The sequence below is a fragment of the Schistocerca piceifrons genome, chromosome 7 (assembly GCF_021461385.2).
Source record: "Schistocerca piceifrons isolate TAMUIC-IGC-003096 chromosome 7, iqSchPice1.1, whole genome shotgun sequence".
NCBI lineage: Eukaryota > Metazoa > Arthropoda > Insecta > Orthoptera > Acrididae > Schistocerca > Schistocerca piceifrons.
The window spans coordinates 226368935-226394606 of NC_060144.1; positions in this window are offsets into that span (position 1 = coordinate 226368935).

The window sequence follows — 25672 nt, forward strand, 5'->3', positions numbered from 1 at the left end:
GTCCTCATTCCCCCTGTGTAAAAGCGAACTTTGTGCCTGCTGAGTTCAAGGACACCTACGACCTTCCGTCAAAACGCAATATCCTGTTCCCATTATCTCAGAAGATGAAAGGTGTTACACGCTTAGCTACACGTACTGCAGTCAGAGACAATATACATAGTTTCAGAAGGAACAGCATATACTCTATGAGGTGGTAGTACAGTCCAATGTATCATTGCATGTAACATGTGTCGATTTTTTATTGGTCACAGAGATGCAACAGTTTGTAAGTAGGCTGTTTAGGTTTTTTTATTGGTAACGCCACCTCTGTATGAAAATCACTGGGTGTGCTGTGTGCAGTCTGTGGCTGCTTTGCATTGTTGTAATACTCGCCATTGTAGTGTTGGGCAGCGGCAGCTGGATGTGAACAGCGCGTAGCGTTGCGCAGTTGGAGGTGAGCCGCCAGCAGTGGTGGATGTGGGGAGAGAGATGGCGGAGATTTGTAATTTGTCATGAACTGATATATATATATTAAGACTTGTGATGATATTAAGGTAAATACATTGTTTGTTCTCTATTAATATCTTTCATTTGCTAACTATCCCTATCAGTAGTTAGTGCCTTCCATAGTTTGAATCTTTTATTTAGCTGGCAGTAGTGGCGCTCGCTGTATTGCAGTATCTTGAGCAGCGAAGATTTTTGTGAGGTAAGTGATTTGTGAGAGGTATAGTTTAATGTTAGTCAGGGCCATTCTTTTGCAGGGATCTTTGATAGTCAGATTGCGTTGCGCTAAAAATATTGTGTGTCAGTTTAAGCACAGTCATGTATAAATAGTACAAAAGGGGACGTTTCATATGGCGACCCTGCCAGGATACCTCACTGGAATCTTCTGATTTTTTTCTTGTAGTTTGTGCAATTAGTGTAGATTTTGTTTATTGCTAGCGTGTAATTATAGAGAGAATTTCCTTTGTAGTTGCAGTCTTTCATTGTGGTACAGTAAAACAGTTGTAGCATGCATGCAGTTTTAAACCAAGTATTTCTCAGCAGCGCGTGCAATTAACTAGATATTTTTTCAGTGTTATGTTAATGTGTTCTCTTATTTTTGCTCTTCAAATTGTGCTTTTCTGTGTTGTCGTGTGAAATATTGTGACAATAATGGCGTGTGAAAAACGTAATACTAGGCTCCAAAGTAAACTGAGAAATGACAGTGAAGATGAAAGCAGTGTGTTAGCGCCGCAGAGTAATGAATTAACAGACATTCAAAGTAGTAATTTGGTAACTGTGCATAGGGAAATGGAGCGGGCGGCAAACAATGCCGTGGACAGTGAAACAATTAGTGAAGAGGGACGCATTATCGAACGATCGGTCGGCAACAGCTCGCCTCAGGAATCCGAAATGACAGGAAACAATCTCGCAAATACTGTAGATTCAGGTTTTGGTTCCTCACCGTTTTCTCAAATAAGTCAAGACACATTTTCTGCTTGTCAAAATGTGAATGTTGCCGGTGCAAATTCACTGCCGAAAAGCACTGAGGAACATGTTCCAGACACCAGTGCATTGTTATTACAATTAATACAGCAAATGGGACAAACACAGCAAAAGCTTCAAAAGTTAGACACAATGGAACAAAATCTTCGAAAGTTAGACACAGTGGAACAAAATCTCAAAAAGTTAGACACAGTGGAACAAAATCTCAAAAAGTTAGACACAGTGGAACAAAATCTTAAAAAGTTAGACTCATTGGAACAAACTCTTGAACAAACACGTGAAGACTTAATTACTGAGTTACATAACATTGAATCGAAATGTCAAAAAGTCTGTAATGACGTAAAAACACAAATTTGTGAGCATTTTCAACCTATTTTTTCGCGGCATGAAAATGCATTACAGAATCACGAAGCAGCCATAAAAGAACTGCAAATTATTGTTCATGAAAATCATGAGACCTTGCAAGCTAAATTTGACTCAGTTGCATCTACCGATTCAGTTACGCAACTTGCAAAAACTCAGGATAACTTAAAGGACACAGTAGATTCGATTTCAACACAAATGGACACTCTGAAACTTGGTTCAGAAAAACACACTGAGGAAATAAGTACACTATTGGAGAAAGTAGCCGAACTTTCGGATCAATTCACTAATTTATCTACGAAGGTAGATGATAATCTGAATGACGCAAAACCGGTAGTCTTTAATGACACAGAACAGAGCGAACAAATTAGGAAACTGAAACAAAATCTGAATCAAATTGATACGCAACACCAAAGAGAAATCCGGGAAGTACAAGATCAGCTGACACAGGTAATACAAGAATTACGTATTTCAGAAGACACTCGCGCTCCAACACGGGAAGAGGAACTTAGAAATACGCAAAAGCCACAAAATAATAACACAGGGCATTTCGGTAATTATGAAAGAAATTGGCAAGGTACACCGAATTTTGAGATGGAACCGCCGACACGACGTAACTATGACCGACATGCTACTCGGAGACACGATGATTTTGACTATAAGCTGTTCATTACTACACGTAAATTCAAAACGTTTAAGAATTCTGCCAACGACATTCATCCACAAGCGTGGCTCCATCAATTCTCTCATTGTTTCCCTCCCAACTGGTCATTGGAGCACAGGTTATAATTTATGTGTGGCTACTTAGAGAATGAACCAGGTGTAAGAATGCGATCGGTCATTCACGATTGTCACAGTGAAGGAGATTTTTATCATGCCTTCCTCTCAGCGTATTGGTCTCAAGCTACACAAGACCGTGTAAAACATAGCATCATGATGATGAAACACTTTGAACAATCTGAATTTTCCAGTCTTGTCAAATATTTTGAAGACATGTTGCATAAGAATCAATATCTATCAAACCCATACAGCCCCTCAGAACTCATCCGTATTTGCTTACTCAAATTGCCTGAACATTTACGACATATTATTTTAGCAGGACGCTGCAAAGATGACATTGAAGCATTTCAGGGTCTATTACAAGAACTGGAAATTGACACTGACAATCGGGGAACGCGGAAACAGGAGCACAACAATTACAGGTCACATCTGTCACAATTCCACGATGAAAGAAATAATAACTGGACACGACAAGGCTATTCTCACAACACATATCGTGACCAAAACAGACACCACCCGTATGACAACCGTTGGCAGAGTAGTAATAATTACAGGGAAAGATCACCTCTCCGCAGTAATGACTATCACAGAGACAATAAGAGAAACAGACAATATGGGAACCAAAATAAATACTATCAAGGGAGACAGAATAATTTCAGACGCAACGGTCCAGCGCGCAGTCACGACTCAGGGAGAAATTCTCCACCACATGACCGACAAGAAAGAAACTATGGAATCTACCGACATGACGACAGACGATATGATCGTAACGACAGACCTGAATTGCATCAGAACTGGCGGGATTCAAACAGAGCAGGGCCTTCTCGTCACGGTGAATTTGTAGAAGTTAGGTCTCCAAACCCCAATAACGACGCGCGCCAACAAAGGGACAGACAATGACTCACACCGCATGCAGCAGGCAGCCGCGTGCGCCCGCTAGCTCCGAGAAAAATAACATAAGACGTTAACCTTGAGAAAATTTTTAGCACTCCTCACCGACGTATACCACATGATAATTCCGTTGAAGTTGAAAGTCTGCGTACTAGGAAGAGTAAAGGATTGCACCGCACTTCACATGTAAAACCGCTTACTGAGAGATAATCTGCTTTTTAACTTTGTCTTTGCCATCAAACTTTTCACTTCACATTTCTAGTATGCTTTGTCAGATTTAGAATCTGTTAACATGTAACAATGTTTGAAGTGAAATATCCAGTCAAGAACCAAGAGAACTTATTTAAACAGAAATTACGAATGCATTGTTATAATGAACAGACGACACAGTGTTGTTAATTGTACATTCTTGCTTGTTAGTTGCACGATTACGTAACGACTATCAGGCTTACGTACTTAGGACACATACTGGTACTGCTAATGAGATTTTAATGCAACTTTTGGTTTACTTGAAAATACATTCTGGGTTTAAAGTACTTTCTGTGAGATACCAGAGGACACAGTGGTTAGTTTATGTGACAGCTACACGATTTTTATCACGACGCTACTAATGAGTGACAATTTACAATGTTGCTTTTGCGGTGTTTCTGTTTTATATCTGCACAGTTTTTCTGTATTATTCTGGAAAGTAAAACATGTTTTAGTAGTAACTTTTATGGTATAGCTACAAGGAGACAGCCTTTTCTGTAGCACAACAATACGTTACAGCACAGTACTTTCTTCATCACGGCAATAAGCGTAATAAGTATGATATCTATACGCAAAGCATTTCACTTTGTTTATCATGAGGTCAGTACATTGACTTCTGCAGAACTTAGCTTTCGGAGGACGATAACTACGACACTTCCACAGAGATTATGTTGCAACAAGACGCACATTTAGCGCTACAGGACACGTATTTGAGTGATCAATTTTGTACTAAAAACATTTATTTTCAAAGATATTTGAAACACAATGATACAAAGTTTTTCCGTGATACATTTCATTCCATTGCAATAATCTGTAGCACCTGAGGGTATAATTACATTAATCCTCAGGGGGGTACACGCTTACTTTGTGTACCATGTGTTTGGCAAGCACAAGGAGCCCTAGCTAATATGGTATTTGCTTATACAACTTTACACATCCGTACCATATTTCTCTAACACACAAATTACACAGCTATCTGATCATTTAACTGAGAGATAAACATGTTTTTTACTACATCAGTGACAGATGTTTACGCAATTACACCGTTGGATAACTTCACACTTATGAAACTGTATTTTGTCTGTACTTTGTAAACTGTTCATATTTTTTCGGAATCATTGTGATACTATGAGAGCTTTGAATGATGTATTTGGTAAAGGGATTATGATTTTTAAAGTACGTTTGAGGCAGATGACACTTTTGACATGAGCAGAGAATTTTTTTAATTATTGGAGGAAGCTACGACGATTTTGAGATTTGACCGAGGTGTTATGATGTTATTTTTACGACGACGATGTGTATTATGCTGCTGAGGTATGTTTACGATTAATAAGCTGAGGCTATATGAGTTATTTGATTATGCTTCATATTTATAATGACGAAATATTGACGAGTGTCGATGGATACGTATATGTGTAATAAGGTAAGGAGTAATGAATAGTGGGTAGGGACTCTTGACTTGTGAAAAAGGATGTTGGAAACCAAGAATCGTACTTTAAGAGTTATGACATGTGTGAATCATGTGTGAATGTATCACAATGCCACTGAACATTTTTTGGACATTGTTATATTCATAGGATTTTGTTTCTACAGATTTGCAACGCTAATTCTTGACCTGTGAAATATTTTTATGTGAGGCTGTCACTGTAGCGGTAAATATTTCCGTAAGAAAGTTAAGTGACCACCTGCACGTAATGCGTCGCGGGCACCCAGCTGTGTCAGACGCCTGGAGAAAAAACCATTATTGCGAGCCCTTTTCAGCGGCACAAGTAGAAAAAAAAGGGGACGTGGGACATGTCAAACACCTGGAGAACAAGCCATTAGGGTGTGCCTTTCATCGCTAATGCGACACCCTCGTTACTTGAAAACATATGATTACTCGCACTTTGTGCTAATTACTGAAATGCTTATGAATTGATGGGAAATATTCGTACATCTGCACACCTGATTACGACAAGCGTCTTTCTACGAGAGTTGAGAGCTACTAACTTATGAAATGTCACATGACTACTGAATGATATTTTTATGCTTTGCTTTTCATAGTTGCTTATTTCATTTGACATCTGTTTTCCAGCTGTGTTGCAGCATTGCTTTTATAAAATGAAATGCATTTGCTAATGTGAACACTTTCTGTCAACAGATCTATTAAATAATTATTTTATGATCCACATTCTTTAAAAAAGGAGCACTTGGAAAGGAAAGAACAATAAGAAGGATCTAGTAACAGTAACACATAATTTTCTTTTCAAGTACATGGTAATATTTCTTTTTACAATCAGTTGTTGTGGTGCACCACTTTAATTACATAGACATTAAGATATGAATATACATTTCCCTTATCTGCATTGTTATCTTTAGTGTAATATTTTTTCTGCTTGCGCTATGTCATGTTTAGGTATAAGTTGCTGCTGTTTGCCAGGCATAGTGTTATTGAATTTGACTTTTGCTCATTTATGCTGCTAGCTTTGCCAATTTGCATTTTTTTGCATTGCTGTTTGTGTTGATTTGTTATGTGATGCCGCATTGCCTCGTCCCTTAATTTAGCATCTGAGCTCAGTAGATTTAAGTTAGCCTAAGAGGGGGTAGCCTCTAAGAGAATGATTTGCGATGAATTGGAAGAAATGCATTGAGAAAACAGGTTTAGTTAGGATTTTCTTGGAAATAAATGTTGAGGTAAGAAATGTGTGAACATATAAATACAGAAAGCATGCTTAGATAGAATTTTTTTGGTGGAAACAAAGGATGAAATAAGAGGAAAGATATATGAAGTTTTGGGTTGGACTGCAGTACCAAATGTTACACTGAAAACGAACCCTGTCCTTTCCTTTTGTGTTATCCCAGTACGTGTTTGTGTACCCTTGTGTATTTGTTTTCTTCCTGTCTCTGTGTAGTTTCATAGAATTTTTTCTTCTTTTAATATTAAGCTACATTCACTATGATGAGGAATACTGTTATCCTCAAATATAATTAGCATTAATAATATGTTATTTACTTTGTAAAGATATTAGACATTATTCATTCTGTTTAAATGCTCATGTGTGAAGGTGATGTTTCAAAAGTTCTTGTGATCTTTATGTATTTACTTATGTCATAATTCCTGTAACACTTATGTATATGTTATTTCGATTCTTTTGTAAAGCCTATATTACTACAAACGTTATCTGTATTATTATGTTTTTAATGATGTATTTTGTACCTTTGTAATTGTATTCTTATGTTATAAAATTGTAATTGTCACCAGTTCATGATATTATTAACTTGTAAGTTACATTTCACTGCACACGTTTCTGTTGGTCATAGTATATGGACAATATGTGAGAAGTAGGGACTGATAGTGTTTGCACGTGTGTTAATGATTCAGCAAGGGACTGGATAACAGCATTGCTGGTTCTAAGGACAATTTCAGAAACTTTGTGAGTGCACAAGTTGTGGTTTATGGACTTGCTATATTCTCCGCAAGACTCTTCGATGGTGAATGTGCACCTGCACAATGTCAACTGTGACTGTGAGAAATTTTTAGCTTTTGACCAACATTGTATCAATAAGTGTGTGCATTTGATTTCTTTGTTATTGTAATTATGAAAAATTTTTTCAAATCTGTATTGGCCACTGCCCAATCCAATTTGTAAAAATTTTTGTGGGGAGCATGGGGGCTATGTAAGTAGGCTGTTTAGGTTTTTTTATTGGTAACGCCACCTCTGTATGAAAATCACTGGGTGTGCTGTGTGCAGTCTGTGGCTGCTTTGCATTGTTGTAATACTCGCCATTGTAGTGTTGGGCAGCGGCAGCTGGATGTGAACAGCGCGTAGCGTTGCGCAGTTGGAGGTGAGCCGCCAGCAGTGGTGGATGTGGGGAGAGAGATGGCGGAGATTTGTAATTTGTCATGAACTGATATATATATATTAAGACTTGTGATGATATTAAGGTAAATACATTGTTTGTTCTCTATTAATATCTTTCATTTGCTAACTATCCCTATCAGTAGTTAGTGCCTTCCATAGTTTGAATCTTTTATTTAGCTGGCAGTAGTGGCGCTCGCTGTATTGCAGTATCTTGAGCAGCGAAGATTTTTGTGAGGTAAGTGATTTGTGAGAGGTATAGTTTAATGTTAGTCAGGGCCATTCTTTTGCAGGGATCTTTGATAGTCAGATTGCGTTGCGCTAAAAATATTGTGTGTCAGTTTAAGCACAGTCATGTATAAATAGTACAAAAGGGGACGTTTCAAGTTATATAGCAACGAAAACAAATACTCTCATATGGAGATAAGCAAAGACCAAAATTATTCAGTGCAACGCTGATTTTCAAACATCCTACCTCAGATTTCAGTGCACTTTCGAATTCTCTTGTCAAAACTACGTGTAACGTTTCTGAGATCGCCTTGTGGAATGAGGATAGCACTGAAGAGTTCGCCTTACACACAAACTACAAGGTACGGTCATGGGCCTTTGTTGGCCAAATAACGAGACCATTCTTACTATTTCTGCCGATGCATCTTCTGGCGAAAGTTTGGTATAGATGAGGTGTCACTTTATGACTAGAATTCGAATGGGCTCTCTCGTGATAAAAAGAAGTATCCTTCCTTGAAGCAGAAGGAACCTCTATCAAAACTGATGGGAGCTCTTTATCAAGAAAGTAGCCATGTAAGATGTTGTGGTATCACAACTGGCTCAGTACCTATTAGAGTCTCTTGCTGCACCACACATTTGCAGAGAATCGTTTTCAAAATGGTATGTTGGTTTGTGCTTGAAAACTAACGTAAGTTAGAGTGTTATTGTAACCGTCGCGTGTGAAAGTGGCTTCATCGATAAACAGTATTAGGTCCTAATAGTATTTTCGGCAATTTTCAACTAAAACCTTCTCTTCTTTCCCGAAGGTGATGAATCTACTCTAAGTTACGCATAAGGTGGAGATAGTGCCTACGTAATGTCCACCATGTTCCTGTATGTGGATCACCGATACTTGTGGTTGTTGAAGGACAACGCTCTGCCAACTGAATAATGCCTTCTATGTCGTCTTCACTGTATTCGATTGCACTTTCAGGTGAGATGTAACTACTGGGCAGGAGTAAACCACCCCCTGAATCCTGCAACTCCACAAGCAGCAACAGTGTTTCCATTATAAAGTTTATACACAAACACCATTAAAAAATACCAGCATTTGCAAATACGTGCTGCATACCTATAGATGCATCTTTCGGTCCCACTCCGATAGCGCTGCACTGAGTACGTATCTGAACGATGCTCCTACCTGAACATTTTAGATGTTGCGCATTTTTGTATTTTCGCTGCGGAATGATTATTCCATAATACTACAGGCGTGTAGCGCATAAATGTCGCTTCTTCTTCTAATATTTCGGCTGTATGCCGTCCAGTCATCTTCAGAGTGAGCCGAGGTAAAAGACGCTCCATCATTTGTTCCGCCCTTTTACGCCAGCGGACCGCACCACTGCAAACGCAGCCACAGATACGCAAGGCGTCAGAGACGTTTATCGGCGGCAAAAAGATATAAGAAGGTCATGGAATTAGATTTATGACTGCGCGGTCGATCCACACGGTGATATCGATGTATAACTGCGAGCTCCACCGACGCGACGTCTTTGTGAGATTTTTACAGAAAGTGCCGGATTCCCTGATTCATCCAAGCTGAAGCCGCTGTCTCTATTAATTAAATTCGTCACTGGATGTACCAGGTTGTTGGGATAAGAGTTCCTCAAACAGATATGGACCTTGCCGTGAGGTCACTCCCCAAAGAGATCCGTTCGCTATCCAGGAGAACTTTATGAACGTTCATTATCGGTGACAATCCCCAAATGTGACGATCGTGAAATGTTCGCTGCCCGAGTGAGCGTAACGTAAAATGTGCTTTAGTAATACATAAAACGTTCAAGGCAACGTGTGGTCAACTTTAATCCTTGCAAGAAACGTGAGAGCGAAGTCTACTCGAATGTATGCGTCATGTGGCAAAAGTTGGTGAGTACTGTGAAGTCTGTACTAATGCCATTTCACAATTGCTCACAGCGCTTTTCGAACGGTGGACAATGGAATGTTCAGCTGTCTTGACATATTTCGTGCACCTGTTGGAGATCGTACTTTGTGTCCAGCATTCTCAGCTATGCTAGTAGCAACTTCTGTAACAATTTGTGGCGCATTTGGCCGTCGGCCTCTCCCAGAGCAATTGCCCTAACGCCAGTTAACTCGAACTTCCGAATAGTGTTCTTCAAGCCCAGTGTGGAATGAGGACCTCTCCGCATTCCTTTAATGTGTCCTTTGCTCACGAAGAGCAGCTGTGTTGTTGCTGTTGTTTTGATAAAACTGCTTTACGAGTAAACACTTCTCACCTTTTCCAGACCCATGTTGACTACCTGCAGCTCTAATGCACACTGATGTTTGTGTTTCGATCCTACGTAGACGTACCAGTACTAACGGATATCTACAAGTCATGACACTAATACTGAGTTATATTATAACCTGTCTGTAGAACAGGTGTTTGTGGAGTAGGATTGTTACAAAGCGTAAGTCGTTACCTGGTGACGAATATTCCATGGGACTCGAACTACCGATCGGAATTCTCTAAAATGTTTCCTTACTTGCACGTCGTCCCACACCCCGCAAGGTCGTGCCCGACTCGTTTGCAAACCACAAACGCGTCTCTGCTGGCCGAGTGAGTAGCGACATGGTACACGCCGTTCGTACCGGACTCGGACCGAATCGATAGTTTCCGGTAGCAGCCAAGAGTAACAACTTTGTACACTTCATACGTGCTTACTCGGCAGCCAGCAGCTAAGTCGGTAATGATTACCGATACGGCTTCGTGCCCGAGTGAACAGCGAGATCTAGCAAAAAATACGTATTGCAATTCGTTACTTTCGATGCGTGAGATTACTTCCTTGTATTCGCTCTCGCAATGCGCTCGCATAGCCATCAGAGGACGTAAACAGGTTAATGTATGCGTTTCATGTGGCAATGAATTGTTAGAAAATTTAACCTCATTTCAGCAGTACACATACAGTAATCACTGTACGGTTGTATTAAGACAGAAATTGTGACATACCTGTTTCAGTCAACAATAATATCCACAGTGTACATGGTGTTACAAAACGATAATGGCAAACTTCGATAGGATGTAGAGAATGTCTGCAGGAGCAAACTGAGGATAGGAACCCATGTCCGGAAATGTCATCCAAAGACGCTGCAAAGCATCAAAGTTATAGGCCGCAGTCCCCACCACTAAACCGCCCCGTCGGCAGCAAAGTGGTAGTGTACGCTAGCGGACTGCAGGCGAGGCGTCTCATAATCCACCTGACGCTATCCTTGATGTCAGACAGACAGTCAATCTCTCTGACAATAACAATATAAAGACCGCACAGCAATGGTGTCAGAGGGGAAAGAGAAAGTTTGGTGGTAGAAAGAGAGCACTCTTTCCTAGTTGAGCTGTGTGCCACATCATGGAGAATTTCACTTGGGGTCCGAGCAATGGTATATGCATTTCGTTAATAGTGAAGCAAGACGAAATGGGCACGCAGCTTTACGAGTCGACGGCAAAGATACCGAAACAGGGGTCAACCACATCATTTTACGTTTGTGGCTAATCATCGGCGACTGAGTGAAACAGGTGATTTCAAAGGACGTCAACATGCCAGCGGTCACGTGCGAAGCATACACAAGCTACGATTTCAATTTTTTTAACGTATTATAGAAATTCGACGCAGACCGATTCACAAGCACTGGCGCTGTGGTGCATACATGCTAAAGCAAGCGCTTAGCTGTTCCGAGGATGAAGCGTGAGGAGGGAAACAATCCATTACATTTTCACAAGGCACAGGCACTGATAGCGCAAGATTTTGCTCCACTTGCCGAGTTCCGATAGTGCTCTTTGCGGCATTGCATCACTCACCTACATTATGCTGCATATGTTTTGTTCCCGGACAGTGCGACCTTCAACCGTGAGGATATGTTCAACGCTCAAAATTGTCATCTTTTAGTGGGTGAGAACCCCCACGCCTCACACGGACGAGGTAATCAAAAAAAGGTTAACCATGAATTTATGTGCTGGCATGGTACGCTGTTACTTGATTGGCACCTACGTGCTTCCTCCGCAACTCACAGGCGATAGCTAAGCAATATTCGTTTGCGAAGTGCTGCGGGAATTACGGGGAGAGATGAAACTTGCCGTCCGACGTCCTATGTGGTTCCAGCACGACAGGGCACTTACGCAGTTCAGTCTAATTGCCAGAGCCCAGATCGGACGGATGTCTGGATATCGATGAACTGGTCGAGTTGGCCCTGCAACTATAACACTTCGGTCGCATGACCTCAACCCGCTTCACGTTTTCTTGTGACGTCATCTGAAGTCAGTGATATACGAAACATCAGTGTAAACGGCTGAGGAATACATGTAGTGTGTGAAGATGTTTACACCATGCCCAGTATGATAAAGCGTGTGCGTCAGTCAATGGTATCCACATCTCAAGCATTCTACAGTTCTGAGGACAGATATTTTGAACACCTTCTCTAATTTTATTTAATTTCTTCTAAAAAGGAATAACAATAATGTTCACTCCTCGAAGCTTGTTTTCTGTGGCCTGCCACGGTGAATACTCTTATATTTCCTCCTGTTTGCATTCATACGTCCTGTTTCCTTCCACTAAATAAAACGGCCGCATTCTCGAATACTAAGCCTTTATTCGCTTAACGCAACTGATTACCACACATTCCAGCGGATTAAGTGGCGGCAGCAGACATTAGCCCCAGAAGTTGCGATGCTGTCGGTTTCTTACATGCTGGGTACCGAAAAACAATGGACATTTTAGGGGTTTCTAGGAGAAAAACAAGCAACGGATGAAAACTTGAAACTATTATTCACTGAGGCTAAAGAACATAGCATTCATAGGAGAAAAGACCTGTCTACGCAGTTTACTTTATCTTCCCCACATGAGATCGTGGCAATTAGTTGCGTTCACAGAATGACAAAGAACTCTTCGAGACGTTCCGCCCACGGTCCGTCACTGTGCAAAGTCACGTTTGCTGACAAGGGGTAGTCTAGCGGCAGGCGCCAGCGTCCATAATTTTGACGCTCTGTGACGTCGTTGGATGCCATTCCCAGGTAAGGGTCCTCAACAACCCTTCGATGTTTGTCGGTATCATTTTGTAACATCCTGGCTGAAAATTCAGCAGATATAGACGTTAAATTTGGTTACATTATTGATGTATTTCATCAACACTACCCATCTGCAGACACAACTTTTATGATTAAAAAAAATACAATCAAATCAATCTATGACTTTGAGAATACATATGGTTGCCACTGTATATGCTGGCATCTGGTTTGCACCTCAGTTTGTTATGAGACATCTTCAGTGGCGATGTGCATTTATCTTGCATTATATTTCCGCTTACTTTACTTCTGGTGAGACAAGTTTCCTACTTGTGGTACTATAAACACTTCTTAGTACAGTACATTTAAACCGTGTCTTTATCAGTAGCCACTTTTACCATTAGGTGGACTGATAAGTTAAGGAATAAGGAGGTTCTGCACAGAAGAGGAAACGATTATGTGGAATTACTAACAAGGAGAATGTACAGGATGATAGAAAATCAGTCAAGACATGAAGGAATGACTTTCATGGCAGTATAGGGAGCTGTAGAGGGCAAAAACTGCAGTGTGTGATGACCTCAACCCACAGGAAAAATAATTATCAAAATCTGAACTGCGAAGTCATCCAAAATTCTAGTTGGAAAACCACACTCTTTGTTACACTTCTCAATTGGTCACGATCCCACTTTGTTTATGAACTGAAAACTCTAATATTCACGAGAAACGGCTCTGAAATTAACCTGAACGGACAAAATTGTGTATATATTCTCTGAAACTTCAAAGGAATTAGAAAAAGTGACAAAATTTTGTGAATCACACACAATACTGTTAACAATCTTATGAACACTGGGGGGTTTCACCATACATCTTCCCACTTTTGAGTATAACCAGTGTCTCTTAATACTACGACTCGTAGCAATACAATATCAAAAAAACTTTTATTACTGGGTAAAGAGTCACTACGTGATTTGACAGCTGGCATTTATAATTCCTGCTCACGTCAGGAAAAGCACCAATACGGGAATAGCAGCTTTTACATTATTGGTCAGAACGCAAGCAATTATGGCAGTCGCCGTAATTTTCGCGCGAAGCCATATTTCGCGACAAAATACTCTTATTAGTAACTGTCATATATCTAGTCGCATAACAATATATAAAACTACATAAAATAAATACAATAATTTTGACAGGCAAGGAGAATTAGTCCTAATGAGAGGAAGAAGTTTATATTTACTGGTGTTTCAACAATGACTACCAGGCTACTTTTAATTCACTGATTATAATTTTATTTTCGTTAGCAGAAAGCAAACACACTGAACAAAGAATTTAACTAAACAGAGTCTGTAATTCTTATACTTTTAATAGAGAAAGAAAGTTTCTAGGTCAGGGGATAGCGTTCAGCAAAGTCCCTTAACTTTTTGTTGCATACGAAGCGTTGCGTTAGGCAGCACGATGTCGGCGGGTTCCGATGATGAGAGCAGAATACAGGCAGTTCCGCTGGTTAATCTTCTCCGGCGAAACGCATATAAAGTTTCGGTACAGCTGTATCATTAACCCCGTGGTGATTAACAAATCACAAGACGTCAGTATACGAACGTTGTTGACATGTCCTCTCTTTCAAAGTACATGACGTAGGCATCGCTCGTTTTTACACTTTATGCACTGTCCGTGACGCTATCGTCCATAATTACACGGTTCGTCACATTCATATAGTCTTAGCCACAAATACGCAGTTCATAGAATTGTTCACGTATGTGAAGCACACCGTAAACAATGTCCACTCTGTTCTCGCATTTCAAACTTCGACAACGTCACTGAAAGCCATTTATATTGCACAGTTAATTAGTCTTCACTTTCATGGCTTGATAGAATGTGATATTCAACAGTTCCACCACCCAAAACCAATACCAGCAAAGTTCATTCGAATAAAGGCACTCCTCGTGTCGGCCACAACAAAGTATTGTTAGCGGCACTTTCACAGTCCGGTTTATTTGCTCTTAAAAATCGCTGACGATGGCATTACATACCGCAGTGCTAAAGAGAATTAACAATCTGATAGTTCGGTATCACTGTCCATACAATTACGTATGCTTTTCATGGAACACAGTACTATTTTTCCCGCGCACGCTTCACAGACACGCCATCCACCATCCCCTCTACTACGCAACAACCTTTCAACTCTCGATATCACTATCGCTGTCCCCTGTCTATAGATGTTATATTGTTATCGTAAATTACATAAACCTTTATAAATGTTATTGACTGCATTTTTCACAATTAATAATATTCCAGAAGAGAACTTTAGAAACTTTACCACAGGTACAAAGCAAGAAACATATTTATCCATTGGCAAACGAAATAATCACAGTTACATCTTCACATTTAAAAACCACAGTAGAATGTTACATAATCACAATTAGAAATGCCCATATGAACAAAAGAAAAAGAATAGAAATTTAAAGAAAAATCACGAAAAAAAATTTTATAGGCGTAATTAGCAATGCCTTCACAAGTGAAAGACGAGATTGGAATATATCCAGCACATAACAGAGGACGTAGGTAGCAAGTGATACTCTGAAGTGAATAGGTTGGCGCAGAAGAGGAATTCGTGGAGGGTCGAATCAAACCAGTCAGAAGACTGTTGACTCAAAAACAAAAAATACGTTTACTAGTTATTTGTTCTGTTAACAGTTCCATTTCCTAGCTTAAGTCTTTGTTTTATTTACTTCTAAACCGAATTCTAAGCGGCCAGAGCAACTCATTTAATATCCTGTATCAGGTTTTTCCTCTCCCATTGAGAACTATAGGAATTTCTGCATTTCATTTGTATTCTTTCTTTCCAGTCATCTCTGTATCCAGCTATTCTCATCATTTGTCTTCTTCAGTTTACCGTTTTCAGTACGCCCATTTGGTTATGGTAGACATTCTTAGCTGCTCATTCTTTTCTTCTAATATTTTTCTCATTCTCTTTAGGAGATTTTGTTCCTTTTTATATATAATGATTTCCTATATTCGTTAATGCGAAAAATATATGTGGTAATCTTTTTACTTGCTTCTTCCATTAATAAGTGCTTTTTAGGAACTGTTCCACACATAAGGTGCAACGATTTTGTGTCTAACGGGTGAACTAGAATCCTCACCCGCTACTATTTCAATTGTTTTGTTGCTTTTCTGTCGTGTTGTACTCCGGTAGACAATTAAGAAGCAGACCTCAGCCTTTCGTACACTCGGTGATGTATTTATCGGCAGAGCAAGCCGATAGTGATGCCCTAATGAATATGGTATACTACCTTTACATGTTTTTTGAGCAATGATGAACTTATCTGGCGGTGGGGTGCAGCTCTTCATTATTTTAAGTTTTCTGACTTATCCGTAGATATTAATCCATGGTACTAGGAGGAGCCATATGGAACTAAAATTTAGACAGAGTCAGAGATTTTAATATTTAGAATAAATATCGTCACTAAATAATTTTCTACAGAGTGTGCATCCCAGCTCAACAATTTTCAAATCATTACCTTTCATTTCGACTTTGTGCAGCTATACTTTGGGCACAATGTCTTATTACCTATACCATAAAAGCAAATGCATTCATTCTTATCTCATTCTATGAGATGCCGAGGGCACTCCAGCTCAAAAGAAGTGTGGTACCATCAAACATTGACCTGATTTGACAAAGATATATCTGAGAATGTAAGTCTGGAGCACAGCATTATATGGAGGAAAATCATGAATTGTAGAAAAGGTGGAAAAGAAGGGAATCGATTTTTTTTTTTAGAAATGGTGCTACAGAACGATGTTGGATAATGTGGACTGAGAAGAACGAAAACGTTCTCCGACGAATCGCCGAGGAGAAGGACAGGTGGAAGTATTTGCGTGAAGATGGGACAGGATGATAGAACATATTCTAAGGCATCAACGCATATATTCTGTGGTACCTAAGGTGGATGTAGAGGGTAAAATCGTTGAGGAAGACAGAGCCTGGAATAGATCTTACAATAACTGAAAACGCAGGATGCGAGGGCTATTCTGAGATAATGAAAGTAGCACAGTAGGGGAATTCGTGTCGGACCGCATCAAAGTAAAAGACCGAAGCCCTGTTAAAATACGTACAAAGTGCAAAATTTATTATTTTCTTTCATTCTTGATGTTGCAGTTTTAACGGCCAGCAGTGCACTTGATGCTTTCATGTAAAGAGAATCTCCCGACACACCAGTGGGCAATGTACAATATTAGAGACACTATGTAGGAACGTGTGACGTAAATCGAATTGTTTTCACTCAAAAAGGAAATTAGATACTTGGAACAGTAAACAAATTATTAGTTATTAAACTTTTCTTGTAGATTTGCATCTAAATCAGACTTTATCGCCAGAAAGCTACATAAATCAGGTGGTCCTCAATATCTAGTGACAAGAAGCTATCAAAGACTGTAGCGAATGTATGCTATTGATTTCTGTTAGAAAATTATGCACTGATAAAACTAACAAATACTGAAGTATTTTTCTTATAGGGAGATTTACGAAATACCTATTCCAACAGACAGTACCTACCTTATGCCAAACAGTAATGTAAAGCGTCTCAAGTAAACAGTGCTGTCCTCTTAAAATAATCGTTTTTATTAGATATTAAAAGTAATTAGATACTTTTAATAAATTCACGTATCGAGATCACGAGAAGCTGACAGTGGCAGACAGAATTTTGCCAAATAACTGAACTATCGACGGTACTGATCCACATACCATACTGATAGCGGATGAACACCTAGGATTGTTTCGAAGTAATGTTCACTCTACTTTTCCGTAATCAATTGTAACTAAAACCCTGCTATTATGCTGTATCAATTGCACTATGCCATGAAATGTTACAGACACGATATTCACACGCTGGCTCGTATAGGAACTGTACTACAATAGACAGGAGTAATAGAAGGACGAAAAAAATTCTGTTCTGTGATTTATTCTCATTCAGAAAGGCTCGGTTCCATTCTAGTGAACAAATGGACCTTCCATTGCGAACAATGAAAATGAGATATGACAATGGCAATATCACAGAGCGGGAAAACCAGATAACCTTTTTCCGGAAGAATTAATGTCTGTTCTGAGCCATTGTTTGCTTTCACGATGTAACCCCGTGACACGGCTGCCACACATTTCACATTTGCCATGTAAGCTTTTTAAGAGCGCATTCTGTGGGAAAAATACTACTGTAATGGTTTATGTTTGTTTTTGTATTTGTGAACATTTAGATATTTAAGCGTTCGAGTGACATGAAACGTTACTGCCTCTTTTCCATGGGGAAAGTCGTTCTGATTTGCTCACATTCAGATTTCGCGCCAGTGGTTTTCGTGGTGAATAAATTGAGTCGAAAGCGTAGCGAAATTCAGTATTTTATACATCAGAGTATGAAACAATTGTCAACTGATCTGAAGCAAAAGCCAGGACTGTATATGAGTTATTGAAACAAAGAAAATAAGTGTAACGTAAGGCAGTTACTCAAATAACAGCGTAGGTTGTTTTTTACAAAGTTGTGTTTATTTCCTCCTTGTTTCGTGTTTATCATCCCACTGAGATAGAGATACAGGTGCCCCACTGTAGTACAAGGAGTGCCCAAAAATTTGTGATCAATGTAAAATTAAAACACATGGATAGTTACTATTTACAGAATCTAAATATGCTCCATCGTCCCTAGAGGACGCCAGGAACATTTATGAAATTGGTGAAGAGTTCTTAGCGAATGCTTCCAGCACTGATCGAAGCACTGAAATCACATGTCGATGTTTGATATGCGTTGCAAAGCGACACAAACAGTTTTGCACTGCGAACGTTAAGGGTGTCAACCCTTCTGGTCAGTGGACTGGTGTCGGCAGGTCTCATCCCATGTGATATCGACAGCCTTACTAAGTTGGTAACATCGGCTCCCGCCCCATCACCGAAGTTAAGCAACGTTGGACCCGACTAGTAATTGGCTGGAGGACGTCAGGGCCGTTGTTATCAAGGACACACAAGTCTGTGAAGTAGCGTCCAACTGGAAGACTTGCACAAAGCCGTGGTGCTAGACGACATTTAATTATTTTTTATTCCATGAGATGACTATTTATAGATAAGCTAGAGACCGTTCCCACATGTCAATAAAATCTTTTTTACCAGATGTTGTTCATTGCACATCAGTAAATTGGTGAGGCTCTACGGTCTCTTCAGACAAATCTGTGAGACAGTTTTCTTAACTTTGTCTTTACTATGACCTAATTTCCTCGATAACACTCTGAGAGACAGTCGCTGATTTAGTGGACACATTTTGTCGTACTTGCTTAATATCCTTTGTCGGGTCAGAATGAGACTCTTCATCAGGAATTAATTCATGTGCCAAAAAGACACTTAAACCAGTAGTATGCATGTTGTATGCATATAGTTCATATTCCATACAACTGTATTAATACACGTAATGTACCCGTAGTTGCAAAAATGAGGAACCATTAGTTGCATAATGGAACGACCACAATGAAAATTTGTGCCAGACTGGGGATCGAACCCGGATTCCCTGCTTGTCACTACCGGTCGCCTTGACAGCGTGACTCCTCTAGAACTTTACAGTAGCCTGGCTTCAGCAGATAAGTACGCTTCAGTTTAGTATGCTTGACACAGTGCTTCCCAAAATGTTTCTCCACGTGCGCGCGTCCTTTTGTAGCCCTACTACCTAAATGCCTATCTGTTCATTTCCAGAGACATCTTGTATCCCGTATGTTGCTCTCAATAAAAACACGCAGGATTCAGTTGTTCTGGAGACTGTCTGTGTACTTTATCTTGTCCATCCAGTCTCTTGATCTAGTGCTATAATTTTTTCCCAGTGAAAACAGTCATCCTTTTGATGTGATTGCACCAAGTTACCATTTATTCTCTACTTTTATTGAGTACTCCTGATAACATTTTGATAATAATTTACTTTCATTGTACTCTGATTCGAGTTGTGTACACACACCACTAAAAATTAAAATCGACGCGACCACCATGCCTAGTTTCACAGCCCATAACATCTGGTGCGTTTCTGACCTGGTGGTGATGTGATCATTGCCGTATTTTCCTATTTTCTGGGTTTTAACGTTTCCTGTGAATCGTAGCATACACTGAAGAACTAATTGAAAATCTCAGTTTAGAGGTGACGGATACAATTTGTGAAGGAGAAAGAATTCCCACAAATGTTTAACGTAAAAATTCCGATTACGGTATCTCTGACGAACAGCTCTTAGGGATACCCTCCGTGGCTGAGAATGTAATGAACATAATTCCTGTTTTACCCCAACACCGGAGGGTGATTCATCAGTCCCCATGAATGTAGAAATGAGTATCATAATAGAGAAGATAAACATGTCGAAAACGTATGTAGAATACTCCAGAGTTAGGCATCTATAATCATTGCAATATATGAAACAAACATGACTGACAGAATGTAGAAGAGAGAGAAAAGTGTTTTGCTTCTCAACTTTGGTAGCTGAGCTGTTCTATAGACGTGCTAATATGTGCGAACTAGCTAAAAGAAAGGTTAATAATTAGGTCTTGTCGAACCGTTGACGACGATGTCATGAGAAACGGGGCACGTGCTCAAGTTGCTACACAGAAAAGAAATCACTAACGTACCTTTCAAACGAACCATCTTGAATTTGCGTTAAACTATTCGGAAAAATCGCGGAAGACGCGTATCTAAGTAATCAGATAAGGATTTGAACCACAATCCTCCCGAATGTGAGTCGAGTGTCTTACCACTGCGCTATTTTGCTTGATAGCACATCGCAGGTTTTGCCATGTTAGGCGACGTTGATACGATAATCTGAATATGCTCTTAGCCAGGTGACTACGGACTGATATTTGTCCCTTTACCCTACCTGTGTACAGAAACTTCGAACAGGCCTCGGAAGGACAGCGGTACCGACTGGCCGCCGTGACATCCTCAGCCGATAGGCGACAATAGGTGTGGATATGAGGAGCGTGTGGTCAGCACACCGCTCTCCTGGCCGTTTCAGTTTTCGTGAGCAGAGCTCCTACTTTTCAGTCAATTACCTCCTTAATTGACCTCAAGTGAGTTGCTGCACCCCGCTTGCCGTCAGCGCTCGGCAGACTCGGACGGTCACCCATCTAAGTGCTAACCAAGTCCGACAGCGGTTACCTTCGTTGATCTAACGGGAAACGGTGTTACCACCGCGGCAAGGCTGCTGGCACTCTCCAAGGTCATAGGAATGAAAAAAAATACGGTTTGACAGTTACTAAGGAACAACTGACACCTGATAATAAACTATTACCAATTGCTGCGGAACAGCTGACAATTGCTGCGGAACATCCGAGCAATGATAGTAAAAGGAATAGCGTGGAACTCTTAAGTGCAGCGAAGCGTGTGCAGTAGCGCATTCGACACTTCTTGCAGTACGGTATTTGCAGAAGGTTCTTATGAAACCGATTGGTGTGACATTCCGTGTAGTACGACAATATTTCTACAACACATCATTTGAGTGCTTCAGTTCGTGTATCGAAAAGTGTCATATCGCTATTAAAGATGGTTGAAATGCTAGGCAAAGGCACGCCGATGGTCATAGACAGACCACCACAGAGCAAGAGGGTGGTGAATAGGAACAGACGTTTCACTCTTAGGCAGATCGCTCGCAGGTAGCGGAAACGTGTCTCTGCCATAATCATTTAGCTGCGATTAAATCAGATTGGGTTTATAGGCGCTACAGTCTGGAACCGCGTGACCACTACGGTCGCAGGTTGGAATCCTGCCTCGGGCGTGGATGTGTGTGATGTCCTTAGGTTGGTTAGGTTTGAGTAGTTCTAAGTTCTAGGGGACTGATGACCACAGCAGTTAAGTCCCATAGTGCTCAGAGCCCACTAAATCAGATTGGTTTGTATGCTTGGAAGCCTGTTAAATGCACCGTCATCTAGAAAGAGTTCGTTGCCGCAATGAGCATGCTGGTCGCTGTCAGCAAAAGGGGTGCACAGTGATGTTCTTCGACGAATCCTGCTTCGCTGTGGCAAGTGATTCTGGTCACTAGTTAGTGTAGACAGAGAGGCAACACGTTACACACGACAAAATGTTCATGAGTGTAATCGGTATGGCATAGACGTTATCGTGTGGGCGTGCATTATGATCAGTGGCCGAACACCGCTGCATATCTTTGCGCGAGGTACCGTTCCCTAATCCGATGAGACCGATGACCTCACAGTTTCGTATCCCCCCCGCCCCAAATCAATTAGAACCGTGCAAGCACTGAAAACTGCCTTGAGTGAGAAGTCAATCCTCGACAGTTTGGTAGCCAGTGTACATAACAGGTGCAAAATGTGCACTGATATTCGACGAAGGCATATTCCTCACTGATAGTCCGATATCGACCTTTATGTTGGGAATCCGATCTGTGTCAAACATGAAAGTTATTCATGTTTGTTATCCTGATCACCCATGTGGTGAAATCTGAACCATTTTTGGTTATAAAGGTGTCACTCCATCACTTTTACGTATGTACTTTTTATCAAGTCGTCCATCTTGGCATTTGATAATTCCTATCCAACAATGTCTCTATTCCGTAGCAATTGTCAAACAGTGTACTTGTAAATTTTTATAGTAGCGGATCCCAACTGCAGCGTTTATGGTAAACGTGTACATGCGTAAGAATAGTACTGCTGACCGAAAATAATAAATCGATGACGTGATAACAGTGATAAGTAAGTGGAACGAGTAAGTTAGAGCTGATGGAAGGATGATAAAAACAGATGCTGCATCCGTCACGAAGCCCCATACTTGACTCAAATGTGACCAGCCGTAGAGCAGCGTTTTATTAGTTCGAATTCTTATCAAGTGGATCAGTACAGTCTGGTATAACCCTTACATATTTGTATCAGTGGTCCCTGGGAAACCTAAACGACAGGTATTGGTATAAAGGTAATTTGGGGGAATTGTTCTCGAGATAGACTGTTCAACAGAGCTCTTACGTACGTCAGACACGACGTTCGGAACAAGCTGAGAGAGTTTAAAGAAAGCACTGGAAATGGACGCAATCATCTTTCACACAGTAACTTTCTTGAAAGGAATAGGTTAAGTAATGTTCTCAGAATCGAGCATTTATTTGTGGTAGAAAATTAGGAAGCAAAAGAACGTGAGTAATAATTGTAATTTATTACTATTTAATCCTGATGATGAAAAGTGCGTAACTGTTTGCGATCTCTACCGACAGATCTGATAGGAAACCACATTGTTACACTGATACTGAAGATGGTTTAAAATAAAGGGAAAGGTGTGGACTTCTATTACGGTCCAAAAAGACTATATGTAACTTAAATTACCTGTAACGCTGATGGTTTTTCCATCCATTGTACACTGACTTGTGAAATATGTATTTATATGTACACTTCTGTCCGGTAGAACTGCAACAACACGAAGGTGACATGCAGCGAACTTCAAACTGCTACCCACTGTATTAGATGCTTGGATATGCAAGCATGATTGCTTAAAGTACTTCGTAGTAATGTTATTTACATTTTGTACAAAGCAGAGATTAAGCAGCACGGCTCTCATTCAGTAACTCCATTTGAACGTCCGTTGTTCGTCGCAATTTCATGTTATGTCTTGTGTAAGAAGATACATTTACCAGCAACGTGTCTTATCAAGACTAAGGTTTATCGTTCTCCAATACTGTCGTGCGCGTTGGTCCGAGATCCCACGACTGTATGTGATCGATTGGTTGAAGGAGGCCGTATTCAACGTAACGCAGATTCTCAACAGCCTCACACCACTAGCGCCCGAGAGGGCTAGGTACTGCAGGATAGCACAGCCTTTAGGAGGGAAATGGGCTTGTTTGCAGCAAGTATCCGAACTTACACTGCGGCGACGTCTGTAGGTCCAGGGGCTGTCAGTATGGTGCCTCTTGTTACGGTTTCTCTTGAGGAGGCAGCCGAAAGAGATGCGTCTATAGTGGTGTGATCAGCTGAGCTATTATTGACAAGAGCAACCAAGGACAAATACGTAGCAAAGAAATGGGCTAAAACGCCTTGAGTAACCAACAAACGGTAACCGGGACGAGCTTCTCCCACCCCCAGAACGGTTGCTCGATTCAGTGCGGACTCTAAAATACACACAGAGGAAGTACATTAAATTTTCATGACATATAAAAGGAAAATAGCACACGGTTTATCAACCATGACAGCGAAAACGAGAGTAAACGACTGAGTCTGTTTGACCAACCAGTACTTGTAGTTAACAGAGTAGAATTCACCATAACTAAGTTGTGTAACTAAGTACATTGCAGCACACATGGGCATTTTAACCTTAACTGACAATGAAAAAATGTAAATAAACCTAAAATCAGAAGAAAAGACACACGCACCAACAGAGCCAGTAATGATCAATGTTAACAGACATGGAAAATCTGAATACTTCTAAATCTAAAAAGACACACGCGCTAGGTACAGGTAAAAGTGAGTCCTTCCACAAAAATAACAAGATAAAATGGAAAATCGCTCACAGTCGGATAATGTTTAATACAGGGAAGTCCTTGATACCGGCACAGTGATCCACGTTATGGGCTTCATCCAAAACAACGGCAAGCAGTAAAAGCCAAATCAGCTTATGGCAAGAACATCAAAGGAAATTCGGTAGGAAAGCGCAGGGGTTTACACGAACAACTGTGAGCGCTTAACTGCAGAGGAGAAATTATACACACTGTTATTCCTGCGTCAGGGCCAGAAGAATTACGGATGGTGTGTGTTGCCACAGTCCTGTCTGAACTCCAACGTACAGCCCACTATGGAACAGGCGGAGGGAAGTGGCGACTCGCCAGTAGGTGCAGTTACACTCTTCAAAATAAACGTCCAACATACAGAGTGGCAAGCGGACCTCCGTAGCTAGAGAGCTCAGGCCGCGACCAGATTTAACTCCTTCCCAGACTGTCAACCCCCCACAGACAAACTTCTAGCGTGAGCCGTGTGTACGCTTAATACGTTCCCGAGCTGCCTAATGGCTGTCGCCGGCCGAGATGCCAGAGTAAACGCAGCTAGGTAATGAAGCCCAAAGACGATCTGCAAGCAGAGGCACCTATTTCAGTACTTGATGAAGACGTGGCGCGTCGCTTTTCACTGCACTGGTACAATTACTTGAAGTGAAGACGCACGGTCAGTACAAATTACAGAACTTTACGACTGTTTTCGACGTTTTAAGTTTCAACTGCGACCTCCATAGGGCTTGCTGTTTTAAGACAGAGGAGGTCATTACAGTGAACAATGTGACACATTTGTAGGGGAAAGTTAACCCCATCTGTTGTTGTTGTTGTTGTTCTTATGGTCTGCAGTTCGAAGACTGATTCGATGAGAATCATTATGCTACTCCGTCCTGTACAAGCCTCTACATCTCCCAATAACTATTGCAACCTACACCTTTGTTTCTAAATCTGCTTACTGTATTCACCACTGAGTTTCCTTTTACTATTCTTATCTCCCACACTTTCCTACAGTACTAAATTCTTGATACCTTGATGTTTCAGAATGTGTCCTTTCTTGTCTCCCCAATTCTATTCGGTTCTCCTCACTAGTTACGTGTTCTAGCTATCAAATCTTCAGCTTCCTTCTGTAAGTCATATGAATACTATAAATGTAAGGATGTAGAGGCGTATATCACTATGGGTAAAATAGATACTGTCTACAGGAAAATTAAAGAGACCTTTGTAGAAAAGAGAACCATTTGCATGAATATCAAGAGCTCAGATGGAGACATAGTCCTATGCAAAGAAGGGAAAGCAGAAAGGTGGAGGGAATATATAGAGGGTCTATACAAGGGCAATGTTCTTGAGTACAATA